The sequence below is a fragment of the Tachyglossus aculeatus genome, chromosome 4 (genome assembly GCF_015852505.1).
Source record: "Tachyglossus aculeatus isolate mTacAcu1 chromosome 4, mTacAcu1.pri, whole genome shotgun sequence".
Lineage (NCBI taxonomy): Eukaryota > Metazoa > Chordata > Mammalia > Monotremata > Tachyglossidae > Tachyglossus > Tachyglossus aculeatus.
The window spans coordinates 100736416-100754590 of record NC_052069.1 but is presented as its reverse complement, the minus strand read 5'-3'; the positions used below and the strand labels follow the sequence as shown (position 1 = coordinate 100754590).

General features: G+C 50.0%; 1 non-coding gene across 1 annotated transcript; it reads left to right on the top strand.

The window, feature by feature from the left end:
* Window positions 1–13222: 13222 nt before the first annotated feature.
* LOC119927651 lies at window positions 13223–13360 on the top strand. The gene has a single exon (XR_005450633.1). It is a non-coding gene; the product is annotated as a small nucleolar RNA SNORA7 (small nucleolar RNA).
* The last annotated feature ends 4815 nt before the right edge of the window (window positions 13361–18175 follow it).

Here is an 18175-nt window from a genome sequence, read left to right as displayed (position 1 = left end):
CTCCTGGAGTAGGTGAGCTCTCAGTAGGGCCTTGAAGGGAGGAAGAGAGCTAGCTTGGCGGATGGGCAGAGGGAGGGCATTCCAGGCCTGGGGGATGATGTGGGCCGGGGGTCGATGGCGGGACAGGCGAGAAGGAGGTACGGTGAGGAGATTAGCGATGGAGGAGCGGAGGGTGCGGGCTGGGCTGGAGAAGGAGAGAAGGGAGGTGAGGTAGGAGGGGGCGAGGTGATGGAGAGCCTTGAAGCCCAGTGTGAGGAGTTTCTGCCTGATGCGCAGATTGATTGGTAGCCACTGGAGATTTTTGAGGAGGGGAGTAATATGCCCAGAGCGTTTCTGGACAAAGATAATCCGGGCAGCAGCATGAAGTATGGATTGAAGTGGAGAGAGACACGAGGATGGGAGATCAGAGAGAAGGCTGATGCAGCAGTCCAGACGGGATAGGATGAGAGCTTGAATGAGCAGGGTAGCGGTATGGATGGAGAGGAAAGGGCGGATCTTGGCAATGTTGCGGAGCTGAGACCGGCAGGTTTTGGTGACGGCTTGGATGTGAGGGGTGAATGAGAGAGCGGAGTCGAGGATGACACCAAGGCTGCGGGCTTGTGAGATGGAAAGGATGGTAGTGCCATCAACAGAGATGGGAAAGTCAGGGAGCGGGCAAGGTTTGGGAGGGAAGACAAGGAGTTCAGTCAGACATGGCACAGTAGATAGAGCCCGGGGCTGAGCGTCAGAAGGTCATGGGTTCTAATCCTGCCTCTGCAACTTGTCTGCTGTAGTACCTTGGGTGAGTCATTTCACTTCTCTTTGCCTCAGTTACCTCATCTGTAAAATGGGGATTGAGACTGGGAGTCCCATGTGGGACGGGGTCTGTGTCCAACCTGATTTGCTTGTATCCACCCCAGAGTTTAGTACAGTGCCTGGCACATAGTAAGCACTTAACAAATAACATAATAATTATTATGTTCCTGACCCACAAGGAGCTCACTGTTTACGGGGGGAGACAGATATCAAAGCAGATTACGGATACGTCCATAAGTGCTGTGGAGCTGAGGGTGGTGTGAATAAAGCATTTAAATCCAAGTTCAAGGGTGACGCAGAAGCAGAGTAGCATAGAAGAAATGAGGGTTTAGGGAAGGCAATTTGAAGGTATATGATTTTAATAAGGCTTTGAAGAAGGGGAGAGTGATAGTCTGTCAGATGTAGAAGGGGAGAGAGTTCCAGGCCAGAGGCAGGGTATGGGTTATCCATCAATCAATCATATTTATTCAGCACTTCCTGTGTATAGAGCACTTTACTAAGCACTGAGAAGAATACAATATAACAATATAGCAGAGTTGGCAGACACAATCCCTGCCCACAACAAAATTACAGTCTAGAGGGGAAGTTAAGCATTAATATAAATAAATAAATTACAGGTATGTAAATAAATGCTGTGGGGATGAGGGAGGGGTGAATAAAGAGTGCAAATTCATGAATAAGGCTAAGCAGAAGGGAATGGGAGAAGAGGAAATGAGAGTTTAGGGAAGACCTCTTGGAGGAGATGTGCCTTTAATAAGGCTTTGAAGGTGAAGATAGTAAACATCAGTCAGATATGAAAAGGGAGGGCGTTCCCGGCTAGAAACAGGATGTTGGCGAGAGGTCGGTGGTGGGATAGACAAGACTGAGATGCACTGAGTAGGTTGGCAGTAGAGGAGCGAAGTGTGCCAGCTGGGTTTTAGTAGAAGAGCGGTCAGGTGAAGTAGGAGGGAATAAGGTGATTGAGTGTTTTAAAGCCAATGGCAAGGAGTTCCAATGGCAAGGAGTTTCTGTTTGATGTGGAGGTGGATGGGCAACCACTAGAGGCTACTGAGGAGTGGAGAAATCTGGACTGAAAGTTTTTGTAGAAAAATGACCCAGGCAGCAGAATAAAATGTGGACTGGACTTGGGAGAGACAGGAGGTAGGGAGGTAGGTCAGCAAAGTTGTTAATGCAGAAATTGAGGCAAAAAAGAGGTGGCAGGGCAAGGAGTCAGAGGTGAGATAGAGGAGCTCAGGGTAGAGTGAGTCGGTTGGTCTAAGAGGAATGAAGTGACCAAACTAGGTTGTACTAGTGGAACGAGCTTGGGCCTGGGAGGCAGAGGACCTGGGTTCTAGTTCTACCATGTGCCTGCTTTATGACCTTGGGCAAGTCACTTACCTGCTTTGTGCCTCAGTTACCTCATCTGTAAAATGGAAATTTAATACCTCACTTTTAGATTGTGAGCCCTGTTTGGGACAGGGACTATGACTGACCTGATTATCTTGTATCCACCCCAGCATTTAGAGCAGTGTTTGACACCCATTACTTACACTTACAAATACCACTTTTATTATGACCACCATTATAGGAGGGGGCAAAGTGATTGAGTGCTTTAAAGCCAGTGGTGAAAAATTTCTGTTTGATATGGAGTTAAGGATGGTCAATGACTGGAAGTTCTTGAGTAGTGGAGAAACATGTTTCCCATCTGGGAAAACATGGACTGGATGTTTTTGTAGAAAAATGATCCAGACAGCAGAGAGAAGTGTAGATTGGAGTGGGTAGAGACAGGAGGCGAGGAGGTCAGCAAGGAGGTTGATGCAGTAGTCAAGGTGGGATAAGATAATAGCTTGTATTAATGTAATAGCAGTTTGCCTTCTGTGCACAGAGTACCGCACTAAGCTCTTGGGAGAGGACAATAGAATTAGTGGGTGTAATCCCTGCTCTCAAGGTCTCTACAAACTAGTGAAGGAGTCAGACACTATAGTAAATTTCAAATAGGTAGAAGAAGGGAACAGGGCTGTGGATTTGTGATACCAGATTGAAGAAGAGATAGGGGAATGAGTGAGTTGAGGAGGGGAGGGTGATGAAGGGCAGCGCTGGGACAGGATAACAGGGATGGGGTGGGAGAGGCAGGTTGGGTGGAGCAAGTGATGGGGTGCTGGTGGATGGAAGGGAGGACTGGGTTGGGCTGACTAAAGCGTGGAGATTGAGGGGTCATGGTGAGGTCAGGGAAGTTTAAGGTTGTAGGTGAAGTTTATCAGCAGTAATAACTACTTAATCTGGTGGTTCCGTGAGGAAATTGTTGAGGTGTATGCAGGTCTTTGGGTCCTAAGTGCTTGGAAAAATACAGTACAATAGAACTGGTAGACACAATCCCTGCCCACAAGGAATTTACAGTCTCGGGGTGGAGGTGGGTGGATGGGGGACATTAAAATAAATTATGGTTAGGGAAAATGGTTGAGTATAAAGCTATGACCCTGATTCTGTTCAGCTTTGTGCCCATCTAACTGGAGAAGACTGCATTTGCCAACTTTGGAATACTTGTTGAGGTTAGGCCTTGGGGAGAGGCAGGTTTTCAGGGCTCTTGATCAGATGGGAGTGGGGAGAAACCAGAAACCCTGAATCCCCCCTTTTAGACTGTGAGCCCACTGTTGGGTAGGGACTGTCTCTATGTGATGCCAATTTGTACTTCCCAAGCGCTTAGTACAGTGCTCTGCACATAGTAAGCGCTCAATAAATACGATTGATTGATTGATTGATTGAAAATCATCTAGTCCAGTATCCTGTCTCCAGGCAAAGGGGCCATGACTAGGAAGGATTGGGGGGAGGGTAAAAGGTGGGAGGTAGAGGGGCCTGGGAGAGTGATAAGATGGAGTCAACCTGAGATTTCCCCACTGACCCTTTGGCCCACTCTTGCCTGGAGAAGAAATCTCCCAGCCTCAGAAGCATGGACAAGATAGTCCATGGAAAAAATTGTGCGAACCTGGCTCTCCCCATCATCGTTTTCTCAGTGAAGAGTTTTCTCCTGAACCAATACCTTTTAAAAATGTATGGTGTGTTATTTTATTTATGATGTGATAAATTGCATGATAAATTTACCAAAACTCTAAAGTGATATCCCCTGTCTGCATGGAGATGAGGCTTCCTGGGGGTGGGGGTGAAACAGCTGAAACCACCAAAGGGAATGGTGTCCTAAAACTCCATCCATAGGTCATCCTGTCCACCCTCCTGACTACAGGAGGACCAGCCCCTAACTCACCTAAATCCTGCATGCTGCAATTCCAGCCTATTTCTCTCTAGTTCTCCTGGAAGATTACCTAACCCTTCTTCTGTAGACTGGCCTCTCCGTGGGTGTCTGTTAGCATTTTGCGGGAAATGAAAACCGTATCAACTGATGAGGATTGATTAATTAATCAATCAATCATGTATATTGAGTGCTTACTATTTGTAGAACACCCTATTAAGTGCTTGGGAGAGTTCGATATAACAGAGTTGGTAGACAAGATCCTTGCCCACAAGGCACTTACAGTCTAGAAGGGGAGACCGACATTAAAATAAATTATGGATACATAAGAAAGTGCTGCAGGGCTAAGGGTGGAATGAATAAAGGGCACAAATCCGAATGCAAGGGCAATGCAGAAGGGAGAGGGAGTAAGGGAATTGAGGATGCTGCCCTATACCAGTGACCCTTGGTGGGTAACTGGAGACATTTCTCTCTCTTTTCTGTTCCCACCTGGTGCCCACTCAAGCCCCCAAGCCCTCTCCTTCCCACTGCCAGAGTCTGCTCCTCTTGTGTGGTGCTGATGACTGTGATGGCTGCCTAAGAGCCCTGCTCTGGCAGTGATTCTCTTTTGCAAGATAATGATGGCATTTGTTAAGCGCTTACTATGTGCAAGCACTTTTCTAAATGCTGGGGGAGATACAAGGTAATCAGGTTGTCCCACATGGGGCTCACGGTCTTAATCCCCATTTTACAAAAGAGGTAACTGAGGCACAGAGAATTTAAGTGACTTGCCCAAGGTCACACAGCAGACAAGTGGTGGAGTGGGATTAGAACCCACGTCCTCTTCCATGGATCTTAGCATAACTTAAACCTATCAGGGGCCAGCGTCATAGAGCTTCTAACTATATCTTGATAGACAATAACAAAAATAATTATGGTATTTGTTAAGTGCTTACTATGTGCCAGGCACTGTACTAAATGCTGGGGTGGGTACAAGCAAATTGGGTTGGACACAGTCCCTGTCCCACATGGGGCTCACAGCCTCAATCCCCATTTTACAGATGAGGAAACTGAGGCACAGAGAAGTGAAGTAACTTGCCCAAGGTCACACAGCAGACAAGTGGCTGAGCTGGGATTAGAACCCATGACATTCTGGCTCCCAGGCCTGTGCTCTATCCACTATGCCATGCTGCTTCTCCTAGGTGGCCCAGGGGTGTCTTCTAGGGATTGACTGTCCTGAGACGGGGAAAAATTTCCTGCTCAGCGCTGTTACACTGCATTGGATATACCAGGTACCTAGCATGTGTTGTCTTGAACCCCCAAACCTATAGCACTTCTCCAGGGAGACGCCTGGACCATCCCCCACGGCCTTCTCTTTTCTCTCCTTCCTCACTGCTCTCCCCCGTGCAGACACTGCTGCTTCCTCTTACCCGGCCAGAGCTGACAGCAAACAGTCTGCAGCCTGCTCCTCCTTTCAGCTCCTCACTGGGCTCTCCTTGGTCTTCCCCTCCTCACACCTCCCGATGCCCAAGTTGAGCAATACGGGCAGCTGGCCCTGGGGCTGAGGTGGGGGTCCTGACTTCCATGCCTCCCGTCTGCCCTACCACCCACTGTGATGCTTCCTCACAGCTCATCACCTGAGAAGCAGCATGGCATAGGTGGATAGAGCACGGGCCTGGGAATCGGAAGGTTATGGGTTCTAATGCCACTCCTCCACTTGTCTGTGGTGTAACCTTAGGCAAGTTACTTCACTTCTCTGAGCCTGTTACCTCACCTCTAAAAAGAGGATTGAGACTCTGAGCCCTAGGTGGGACAGGGACTGTGTCCAAACCAATTTGCATGTATCCACCCCAGTGCTTAGCTTAGTGTCTGGCACATAGTAAGAGCTTAACAAATGCCACAATTATTACTACCACTTGCCCTCCCACCTCGGTCTTTCCCAGAACTCAGTTCATTCATTCATTCATTCAATCGTATTTATTGAGCACTTACTGTGTGCAGAGCACTGTCCTAAGCACTTGGGAAGTACAAATTGGCAACATATAGAGACAGTCCCTACCCAACAGTGGGCTCACAGTCTAAAAGAGGCAGACAGAGAACTAAACCAAACATACTAACAAAATAAAATAAATAGAATAGATATGTACAAATAAAATAGAGTAATAAATATGTACAAATATATATATACATATATACAGGTGCTGTGGGGAGGGGAAGGAGGTTAAGCAGGGGGATGGGGAGGGGGAGGAGGGGGAGAGGAAGGAGGGGGCTCAGTCTGGGAAGGCCTCCTGGAGGAGGTGAGCTCTCAGTAGGGCCTTGAAGGGCGGAAGATTGCTAGCTTGGCGGATGGGCAGATGGAGGGCATTCCAGGCCAGGGGGATGACGTGGGCCGGGGGTCGAGGCGGGACAGGCAAGAATGAGGCACAGTGAGGAGATTAGTGGCAGAGGAGCAGAGGGTGTGGGCTGAGCTGTAGAAGGAGAGAAGGGAGGTGAGGTAGGAGGGGGTGAGGTGATGGAGAGCCTTGAAGCAGAGGGGAGGAGTTTCTGCCTGATGTGTAGGTTGATTGGTAGCCACTGGAGATTTGTGAGGAGGGGAGTAACATGCCCAGAGCATTTCTGGACAAAGACAATCTGGGCAGCAGCGTGAAATATGGATTGAAGTGGGGATAGACAGGAGGATGGGAGATCGGAGAGGAGGCTGATATAGTAATCCAGACGGGATAGGATGAGAGCTTGAGCAGGGTAGCGGTTTGGATGGACAGGAAAGGGCGGTTCTTGGCAATGTTGTGGAGGTGAGACCAGCAGGTTTTAGTGACGGCTTGGATGTGAGGGGTGAACAAGAGAGCAGAGTTGAGGATGACACCAAGGTTGCGGGCTTGTAAGATGGGAAGGATGGTAGTGCCATCAACAGTAATGGGAAAGTCAGGGAGAAGGCAGGGTTTGGGAGGGAAGACAAGGAGTTCAGTCTTGGACATGTTGAGTTTTAGGTGGCAGGCAGAAATCCAGATGGAGATGTCCTGAAGATAGGAGGAGATGCGAGCCTGGAAGGAGGGAGAGAGAGCAGGGGCAGAGATGTAGATTTGGGTGTCATCAGCGTAGAGATGATAGTTGAAGCTGTGGGACAGAATGAGGTCACCAAGGGAGTAAGTGTAGATTGAGAACAGAAGGGGACCAAGAACTGAACCTTGAGGAACCCCTACAGTAAAGGGATGGGAGGGGGAGGAGGAGCCTGCAAAAGAGACTGAGAATGAACGGCCGGAGAGATGAGGAGAACCAGGAGAGGACAGAGTCTGTGAAGCCAAGGTTGGATAGCGTGTTGAGGAGAAGGGGGTGGTCCACAGTGTCGAAGGCAGCTGAGCGGTCGAGGAGGATTAGGATAGAGTATGAGCCATTGGATTTGGCAAGCAGGAGGTCATTGGTGACCTATGAGAGAGCAGTTTCCATGGAATGTAGGGGATGGAAGCCAGATTGGAGGGGGTCGAGGAGAGAATTGGAATTGAGGAATTTGAGGCAGAGCGTATAGATGACTCATTCAAGGAGTTTGGAAAGGAATGGTAGGAGGGAGATAGGGCGATAACTAGAATGTGAGGTGGGGTCAAGAGAGGGTTTTTTAGGATGGGAGAGACGGGGGCATGTTTGAAGACAGAGGGGAAGGAACCAGTGGAGAGTGAGCGGTGGAAGATGGAAGTTAAGGAGGGGAGAAGGGACGGAGAGAGAGATTTCATAAGATGAGAGGCAGGTGGTCAGAGTAGCACTTGAGAGGAGGGAGGAGATCTCCTCTGAGGATACTGCTGGGAAGGATGGAAGAGTAGCGGAGAGTGTTGAGAGCCAGGGGGCTGGAGAAGGCGGGCGGGGGAAGTGACTTTGGGGAGCTCAGATGTGATGGATTTAATTTTATTAATGAAGTAGGAGGCCAGATCGTTGGGTGTGAGGGAAGGAGCGGGGGAGGAACTGGGGGCCTGAGAAGGGAGTTGAATGTATGGAAGAGCTGATGGGGATGATGGGCATGGGTGTCAATAAAGGAGGAGAAATAGTTTTGTCTGGCAGAGGAGAGGGCTGAGTTAAGGCAGGAAAGGATAAACTTGAAGTGAACGAGGTTGGCTTGGTGTTTAGACTTTCGCCAGCAGCGTTCAGCAGCTCGAGCATAAGAGTGAAGGAGGCAGACAGTGGCAGTGATACAGGGCTGTGGGTTAGTGGTACGAGAGCAGCGAAGGGAAAGGGGAGTGAGCGAGTCTAGCTGAGTAGAAAGGGTAGAGTTGAGAGCAGTAATCTGATCATCAAGATTGGGTAGAGAGGAAAGGGAGGTGAGGTGGAGTGTGAGGCGCTCTGAAAGATGGATGGGGTCAAGAGAGTGGAGATCTCTGTGAGGGAGTAATATGGATTTATAGGGGAAGGGAGTGTGAGTGAGGAGGCAGGTGAGAAGATTATTATCATGGATGGATTATGATTATGATCCATCGTGCTAACCTTCTGCCCCTCTCCTAGGCCTCCTGACCCCACTGCCTTTGTGCTGGTGGGGAGTGGAGTGCTTCTGGTGTGTCCGGCTGCAAGATCCTACCCCAGTGCTCCAGGGACCTCTGGGCTCTCCCTCTTTCCGTGGGGTGGAGAGAGCTGATTCCAGCCCCCTGAGCCACTCACCATCCCAGCTCCAGCCAGAGGGAGGCAGACAAATTCACCAGGGCCTCATCCTCAGACTGGGGGCTCAGAGGAGGTGGGCTGTGCTTTCTGACAAGGGCCAGTACCAAGAAACCACTTTGCATCATCCCTGAGACAGCTGCTTACCTCACTTACCATCTGAAGTTGGCTCTGAGGTGCCACTCCATGGGAGTAGCAGAGCAGGAGCCAGGGGCGGCAAAGACGGCAATGCCCTTAGTCTGGAGAAGGGTCTGCAGACTGACCAGGGCTACTTATTATTATTGTTGTATTTGTTAAGCACTGGGGGGATAGATAAAGGTTAATTAGATTGGACATAGTTCCTATCCCACCTGGACCTCACAGACTAATAATAATAATAATAATAATGGCATTTATTAAGCACTTACTATGTGCAAAGCACTGTTCTAAGTGCTGGATGATGGCATTTCTTAAGCGCTTACTATGTGCGAAGCAATGTTTTAAGCGCTGGGGGGGGGGTTACAAGGTGATCAGGTTGTCCCACGGGGGGCTCACAGTCTTAATCCCCATTTTACAGATGAGGTAACTGAGGCCCAGAGAAGTGAAGGGACTTGCCCAAAGTCACACAGCTGACAATGGTGGAGCTGGGATTAGAACCCATGACCTCTGGCTCCCAAGCCCATGCTCTTTCCACTGAGCCATGCTGCTTCTCTTCTAGGAGGTTGAACAGATATTGAATCCTCATTTTGCAGATGAGGAAACTGAGACAAAGAGAAGTGAAGTGACTTGCCCAAGGTCACACAGCAGGCATCTGTCAGAGCTGGAATTGGAATCCACATCCTCTGACTCCCAGAAACCATGATCTTTCCACTAGGCCATGCTGCTTCAGTGTTTTTGTGGCTCCAGGCAAGGTGCATTTCCCTTCATTGGTGCTACATTTCTCTCTGTACTGCCCTAGGAAGTGTTGATTTGGGGACCGGACAGTGGTCCCTTTCTCGGAAAATCAGTGCTTTTTCCTGTGAAGCCATCTGAGTCTGTGGGAGACTAGAATGGCAGGGGTGGGGGTGGGTAGGATTCCTCAACAAAGCTGGGCGGGAACTGGCAACTCTGAGTTATTGTGCGGTGGAGACAGTGGCAGAGCTGTTCTTGAAGCCCTCCTCCCCAATCCGTTTCCTCCTCCACTGATCTCACCCCAGCCCAGGTGGGGTACCCTCCTGTTGGGACCACTGACTTTATTGAGCTCTAATCCCATTTTCAGAGGACCCCCTGGATCCTATTGGAAATTACGATCGAATCCCCCTCCCTGGGTCTAGGAATTTTTCTTAGGTTCTCCTAGCCCCAAGTGATAAAGTCACATTGTGTCAGAGATGGCAAATTATATATGCTAATTACTTACAGGAATTTCAGATTTGTCCTTCCAATAATTAAAAAGGTGTCACTGAGTGAGAGTGGGGCTGGAGTGATGGCCTGGGAAGTGTGGTGGTGGTGGAGGTTTCTGGTTAGAGATAATTACCAGTGATGGATTCCTTCTCTTGCTGCCTACTTATGAACGATTTCTGATGTTTCCGACTTGCCCGGGTCTGTATGTGTGTATATGTCTGGGCCTGTGAGTGAGTGTGTGTGTATGTGTTTGCATGTATACATGGTGTGCATATGTATTTTGATCTCTGTGTGTGTGTGCATGATTGCATATAAGCATAGTGCATATGTGGTATGGATGGTTTCCTCTCTCAGGCTGGTGGCCGACAGCCAGAAGCCCCTACAATGGGTCTTTGCGCCAGGGAAGAAAGGCATAGCCCAGAGGGAGTCCTCTCTGTCTCCATCCTTACAGTGGTCTGGGGTCTCTCTCTGCCATCCAGGACTGCCTGTCCTCCAGGCACTGGAAATCCTGTTTGACCTCACCGGGGGCTTCACCTGACTACTTTAGGAGCCCAGGGCATATGGCGCTGGCCATGCGGATGATGATGTAGTGGAGGCATGAAGAGGTGGGTCAGCATCCTTGTCTCACAATGTATTTTGTAGCTCAGGGTCCATCAGAGCTCATGGAATGGTCAGGGGGCAGAGATGCTCGTATCTGCTCCCCAGCAGCTTGAGCTTCTGTTCACTCCATCTGCCTGTTTCCAGGTTCCACCCACATCCCACCTCTCCCTGCTCAGCCCACTCCTCGTTCCCCATTCTGCTGAGTTCTGCCTCCCCATCGATTAGTTCTGATGCCACGTAGCCCTGCATCTCCTCTGCTTCCTTGGTCTCCACAGGCTCTGGTACGGATGAGTCTCGACAGAGAGCTGCAGCTCCAGACCATCACAGCAGTGGGGAAGAATCATCTCATCCATTTCTCTCCTCTATCAACCAATCAGTCAATCAGCGGAATTTATTGAGTGGTTTCTGTGTGCAGAGCTCTGTACTAAGTGCTTGGGAATAAGTGCTTCTGCAATAGAGTCGATAGACGTGGCATGGCCTAGTGGTAAGAGAACGGGCTTGGGAGTCAGAGGTCATGGGTACTAATCCTGGCTCTGCCACTTGTCTGCTGTGTGACCTTGGGCAAGTCACTTAACTTCTCTATGCTTGTTACCTCATCTGTAAAATGGGGATTGAGAATGTGAGCCCCACGTGGGAAAACCTAATTACCTTGTAACTACCCCAGTGCTTAGAACAGTGCTTGGCACATAGTAAGCGCTTAACAAATACCATAATAATTAATAACAAGGAGCTTAGAGGGGAAGACAGACATTGAAATGATTAGCAGTATATTTGGGCATGTACATAAGTGCTGTGGAGCTGAGTGTATTCAATAGATGCAAGTGTATAGGCAAGGCAGAAAAGAGAACAAATACGGAAAATGAGGGCTTAGGAAAGGCCTCTTGCTAGAAGATATGATTTTAGGAGGGCTTTGAACGTGGAGAGACTGGAGGCCTGAGAAGCAGTGTGGCCTACTGGGTAGAACACAGCTCTGGGAGTCAGAAGTATATGTGTTCTAACCTCAGATCCACTACTTGCCAGCTTTGTGACCTCAGGCAAGTCACTTAACTTCTCTGTGTCTCAGTTACCTTATCCATAAAAATGGGGATTAATGGTATGAGCCCCTTAAGAGACATGGTCTGTGTCCAACCTGATCAGCTTGTATCTACCCCAGTGCTTAGTACAGTGGCTGGCATAGAGTAAGTGCTTAACAAATACCAATGAAGGAGGAGAGAGTTACAGGTCAGAGAGAGGATGAAGGCAAGGGCTTGATGGTGAGATTGCTGAGATGGAGGTACAGTGAGGAGGTTAGTGTAGAGATGCAAAGTGTGCAGCCTGGGTTGTTGTAGATCAGTGAGGCAAGGTAGGAGGGGGAGAGATGTTCCCCATAGACATGCAGATTCTGGAATCTCTTTTAGTGTGGGGACTCCCTCACCTGCTCCACCTCCCTGTAATGGCAAACTTGAATCTCTCCTGCCGCAGTGTGATCCCTTCTTCCTGATCGTCAGTGGAACGGGGACCAGCTGACTCCCCTTTCTGGCTCAGAAATGAACCTCAAGCCTGGGTTTTCTTCTCAGTCTTAGTAGAGAGACCCAACTGGCCGTGGCATTGTAAATGAGAGTCTGAGAAACCAGAAAAGTGTCACAAAGGCTGGAGAGGGGAGATGGGGCCTGCTCTCCAGCCCCGCCTCTTCCTCTAGCCTTATTTCTGCCTCTAGCTCTGTCTCTGCACCTCTGGCCCTGCACCTCTGGCCCTGCTGACTCCCCCCGCCCATGCAGGCTGTGGATCTCACCCCTGAATTCTGACCACGGCGGCACCATTACAACATTCTCTGCCATTCTGTGCGTCTCCATTTCCACTGCTTTGCTCCTGTCAAGAGGGAAAAGCTTCAATCTCCTGGCTCTTAGCGGGGAGAGAGGTCCCTGGAATGGGAGGCGGGATTGTATATTTCTTCTCTAATGCTCTTTGGAACAAAATCATCTATTTCATCAACAGTAGATCAGCGGTGACCAAAGACCATTAAATAATGCATCTCACTCGGGCGCGCTGGAGCAGGGAAAGGGCTCTGACCTGCTTTAAACCTTATTACTTTCTTGCATTCTGTCCCTCACTGCAATCTTTTTGTTTAAGTGATTTCAGCTGAGGTGTTGCTTCCTGCTCTAAAACACCAGGCAGACACGCTCGTTCTGAGGGGCCTGGTCTGGCACTTACTGCTTCCACCCCAGAAACTCCCAGCATTAATCTTTGTGCACCACAAACACAAATTCAGACAACACCCACAACATGCACACTGCTCCTACACCACACACTCAGCGGCCAACACACCCAGCAGTCCACACACATAGAGGAGGCTCGTAAACATGGGTGCTAGAACAGTTTCCATTCATATTTTATGGGTTGAACCTGAAGTGAGCTGGGGCGGGGCTGGGCTGAGCTGGAGTGAAGCACAACAAAAGGATTTGTGAAAATTGTTCTCCACAATGAGGAGTGGCTGGTAAGGGGAGAAATGAATGAGCAAGTGACCCACATGTGAGAAGCAGTGTGGCATAGTGGAAAGAGCATGGAACTGAGGGTCACTTGCCTACGATGTGTCCTTGAGCAAATCACTTAACTTTCCTGTGCCTCATTTTCCTCATCTGTAAAATGGGGAGTCCCCTCTCCAGGTCGCACCTGGAGAGTTTCCAGTACTCTACCAGTCTCGGCTATGAGAGGGAGAGTCAAGCAGAGGCATACCCATTCCATTCCTAGCTTGGCCAGTGGCTAGCGAGTGGAAGGCAATCTACTTCAAGTTAAAACTCACCCATGCTGGGCAGCAGTGGCATGGGAGAGAGTTGAGGGTGTTGACTCAAGTTTACTGCATGGAAGGCAGTGGTAAACCATGTCACTACTTTTACCAAGAAAACTTTAAGGATCCACTACCAGGACAATTGCAGATGGAGAGTGGGGTGTTCTGGGAGAGATGCATCTGTGGTGTCGCTATGGGTCGGAAATGACTTGACATCGTAAGACAAGACAAGAAAATGGGGATTAAATATCTGTTCTCACTCCTATTTAGACTGTGAGCCCTGTGTGGGACAGGGACTAATTATCTAGCAAGTATACCAATGTTTAGTTCAGTGCTCGGCACATAGTAAATGCTTAATACATATTATTATTATTACTATGTGGCTGTTGGGATTACTTAGTCATTTGCTTGTTACTGTTATACAACAATAATAATGATAATGATAATAATAATAATGGTATTCTTTAAGTGCTTGCTATGTACCAAGCACTATGCTAAGTGCTGGGTTAGATTTGAGATCTTCAGTTGGACATAATCAGTTGGACAGGGGGCTAACAGTCTAAGTAGGAGGGAAAACAGGTATTTTAATCTCCAATTTACAGAAGAAGGAATGGAGGCACAGAGAATTAAGTTAAGGAATGGAGGCACAGCAGGAAGTGGTGAGCCAGGACTTGAAGGCAGGTCTTCTGTCTCACAGGTCTTCTGGTCCTGTTCTCTTGCTGCCAGCTCTGGACCTTGACCAGGCCTGACCCTATGGGGCTGGGGGCCAGAGGGAGGATGAAGTGGCTGGGCACTGCCTAGTCCTAGACCCCAGCTCTGCAGACCCTCCCAAGGGGGAAAGTAAGGGTGTTGCCTTTGGGGCATGGGGGACAGAGGGCATCTAGAAACCCAGGGCTTCCACCAGGCTCTGCCCCACCCTCAATCAGGCCCGATGGAATTTTATTCAAACTGTAAACTCCAACTAGGATGGAGGCTACCCCAGAGCCTGGCTGGGTGCTGTGGCCACGGCCTCAGGCCGTCCCTAAGACCTTCTTTCCTCACCTCCCACTCACTTCTTCATCCTGCCTTGACTTGCTCCCTTTATTCATCGCCGCTCCCAACCCCACAGCATTAATGTACATAGCTGTAATTTTATTTATGTTAATGTCTGTCTCCCCCTCTAGACTGTAAGCTCATTGTGGGTAGGGAATGCATCTGTTATATTGTACTCTCCCAAGCACTTAATACAATGCTCTACAGACAATAAACCCTCAACTGATTGAGAGAAGGACAGCCTCAGTTACATGTAGTGGAGACGAAAGAGGCGGTTGGAGCAGCAAGAGGGAACCAGTCCCCAGAACCAGTTCTGGAAGGGTCATTGGAAGGTTCCAGGAGCTTCCAAGCCAGGGCTGGCCTCTCCTTCCTGGGACAAGGACCCCAGCGTCCTAGCCCGCCCTCCATCATAGTCTCTGCTCCAGCCCGCCAGCCTGTCTTTGCAGAGAAAGCCCAAGAGACTCCCAATTAAATTTCCTCACTAGTCTAATGAGGTGAGAGACAGACAGAGAAACTCTTTCCCTGGGCTAATTTTCCAGCTAGCGGTCACGGGCAGCAGCACTGCGGGAGGCTAGGGGGAAGGGAGGCCGAGGGGGATGGGGATTACAAGCCTAGAGCCCAGGAATGCTTGGTGGGAGCTGGGACTAACAGGCTTTCTCCCCAGTCTTCTGCCTCTCAGATGTCTTAGAGAAACCACAAATCTCTCCTCCAGTTCAAAGGGCCTCCTCTCCAGAGAGCTACTTCAATTAATTTGGGGTAGGGGCAAGTACAGGGAAAAACTGCCCAAGGTTTTAGAAGGATCTCTTCTTTTATCCCTCTCTCCTTATGAGTTTGTCCCCACCCCCTCCAAGCCAGAAGCTGGCCTATAGTCATCCATGTGGCCAGGTGAGTCCTATGAGGCCAGCCGAATGCCCAAAACTCTGATTTTGTTTATTCTGCCTCTGGTGGGGAGGGTGGAGAGGGGCAGACCGGGAAAAGCTCAGTGGTCCTTGCAAGGTTGAGCAAGGCATCCCAGGGGCCAGGCAATCCTAGAATGGGTTGGATCCCTGGGGATAACCAGGAAAACTCAGCTTTCACTGTGTCCTGAGACCTCTTCCTTCCTAGCTGGGCTATGGGGGTGGAGCCAGTATGGAACCCCACCTCTGCTCCTCCAACCAATTAGAGGCCTGAGCCTTTCATGCAGGGTAACTGCGGAACGGTCAGCCGTCAGACCAGAGGCTTGTGGCTGTGTGTTTCTGCTCGGAGCACTGACCAAGTCTACTGGAAACCCTCCAATCAATAGGAGCGAATTGCCTGGGCAGAGGCAGCTTGTGATGTTTTCCTTCAAAATCTTTAAATCCTTAAGGAAGTCACAAAGGGGGACCCATCTGTGGTCAGTTGGACAGTAGGTGTGTCATAATCCGCACACACACACACCCTCCCCCCACCCCCCAGTCTCTGTGGCCACCCCCCCCCGATGGGCAAGAACTCGGTTAGTTACTGTGGCTCCCTGGTAAATTCATTTGGAGTCCCCCAGGGTTTTAAATCTCTCATTTGGCCAACAACGAGGTCTGAAAAGATTGCAGTTCATTTCGACCCGGAGTGGATGGAAGGCCCATTTGCTGGCTGCAGGCAACTCAATCAGCCCGGCCGCTGATGACGGAGTGACTTGTTTAGACCGCGAGTCAATATGTGTCTGCCGTGATAGACTGTCAGCATCTGTTCGCGGCTCCCGTCTGCCCGGGCCCGGCCTTTTTCCATTTGGGCTGATCAATGTTATTAAAAACACCTAGGAGTTCCTTAACTGCTGAGCCACTGGGGCACTCTCTTTAATTAATTAATTAATGCTGTGGAAAGTACAACTTTCTCCAAGAGCTGCAGAGACCAGTCCCTCCTCCCCAAGCCCAGGCCCGGGCTCAGGCACAGGTCCTGGATGGAATGGCAGGAGAAGATGGGTGACCCCTGGGAGCCGAGGGCAAGGCTGGAGTTTCTCACTGGTAACCTCTGTCTTGTGGCCTCACACCCAGCTCTCTCTGTTTGCTGGGACTCCCTTGTGGCTCACCAGCTAGGCGACCCAGAGGACCCTGGCAGGAGTCCTAGAGGGGAGGAGCCCCAGACCTGCCTCATGGCTCCAGAGCAATTAGAGCACAGCCAGGTCAGGGAGGGCAGAGAGGAGAGAAGGGAGAGGAGAGGGTGCCCGCAGCTTCCTCTTCATCATTCCTCCCAGCTCCCTGCCCTCTGCATTCAGCGAACACTTTTCTGCCTTCCAGATTAGCCCCCAAATGCCTCCTTAATATATGAACTAAGGCTCTGCCTTCTCAGCAGCATGAGCCCCACCCCTACCCGGCAGTCTGGTGTCCATAGGAACCTACCTGATGGGTGTTGGTGGGACCCTTCCTTCCTTCTTGTGTCCCTCCCTTCCTCTCCGACCCCAGCCCTATCTCCTCCTCCATGGTTCCTCCCCACAAGTTCCCCAACTTCTCCTTTGGGATTTTGGTCTCTGTGAAGGAAAACACAAAATCCCCACCTTTTTCGGGGCCCACCCAAGGTCATTCCATCAGTTCCCCTGCCTCAGGTCCAGAGAGGCTAGTCCTTCCTGCAACTCAGTCCTCTGGAATTGGAGCCCCACTCCCAGCCCCAGTCCCTGATTCCCCCAGCTGGACCCTACAGCTAAGTATGACGTGGCCTGGATCTAGGCTCGAGCCCCTACATATATCACCACCTCACATTCGGTTATGGAGAGACCTAGAGTTGGCCTGCCAGGGAGACGGAGACCTATAATTATGTTATTGAAAAGCTGCTCTGTACCATATTATTTAAGGTTATTTTATTATGATGTTGAGATGAGTTTCTTAAAGAAGAAACTCTGGTTTTATGGCGTTCCTCGCTGAGAGGAGCCTTGGGTGGTTTGATAGCCTATTTGAACAAGAGGTATGCTTTATGGGGCTCTATAAAAGCTGATGACCCCACTCACACTGGTATTTAATGAAATAAGGAGGAGCCTTGGTTATGTTTTCAATAACCTTCAGCACTGTCTCCAACCTGCCTCCCAAACAAGGTGGGGCCAGCAGCACAGTGCATCTCAGACCCAGGTGCAAAGGCTGGAGAGGGCTTAAGGTGCCATCCTGAGTTCAGAGGACCTGGGAGATCCTCCAATTGGGACTAGAGTTCGTAACTCTGTTTGTGGGGGCTGAGCAAAATAGTGGGTTGTTGTGCTGGCATAAAAAGCAGAAAAAATTCAGCCTGGTGGAAAATCCACTGAAACACCAGCTGAGTTCTCTGTAAATTTTGGAAATAATCCCCCAGTTCCGCATGGAACCCGCTCGGCTCTGGAATTTGAATAGGGGGCCACCAGTGCCACTCAGAAACACCGGGCATTAAGACCCACATGATGTCGTGTGCTCTAGCCTGGGCATGCAGCATCTGGCGATGCCGTCACACGTGCCACTGCAAAGGAGCTGGCCCCAACCTTGAGCGTTTCTCCAGGGGGAGGGTCCCCTGACTTCTCCTCTTGCACGGACCTCTTAGGTCTGGGCAAACACAGGCACAGCATCCCAGCTGCGGAATTTGATGGCAGGAGCTGGTTTCATACCGGGCAGGCCCGGGTCGGCTGAAAGCCAGACTGGTGTAAAATGGAGTGACTGGCCCCTGAGTTTGAGAGGGGAAAACACCATACTAGCTTTAATCTGGAGGTCCTGGCACAGCTTCTGTTCCATTCAGAGTGAAAGTGCTCCCTCCTACCCAGCCCTACCTCTTCCAAACATCTGTGACCCTTGCGGGTTGTGGGAGGTGTGTCTCACACCTGTGAG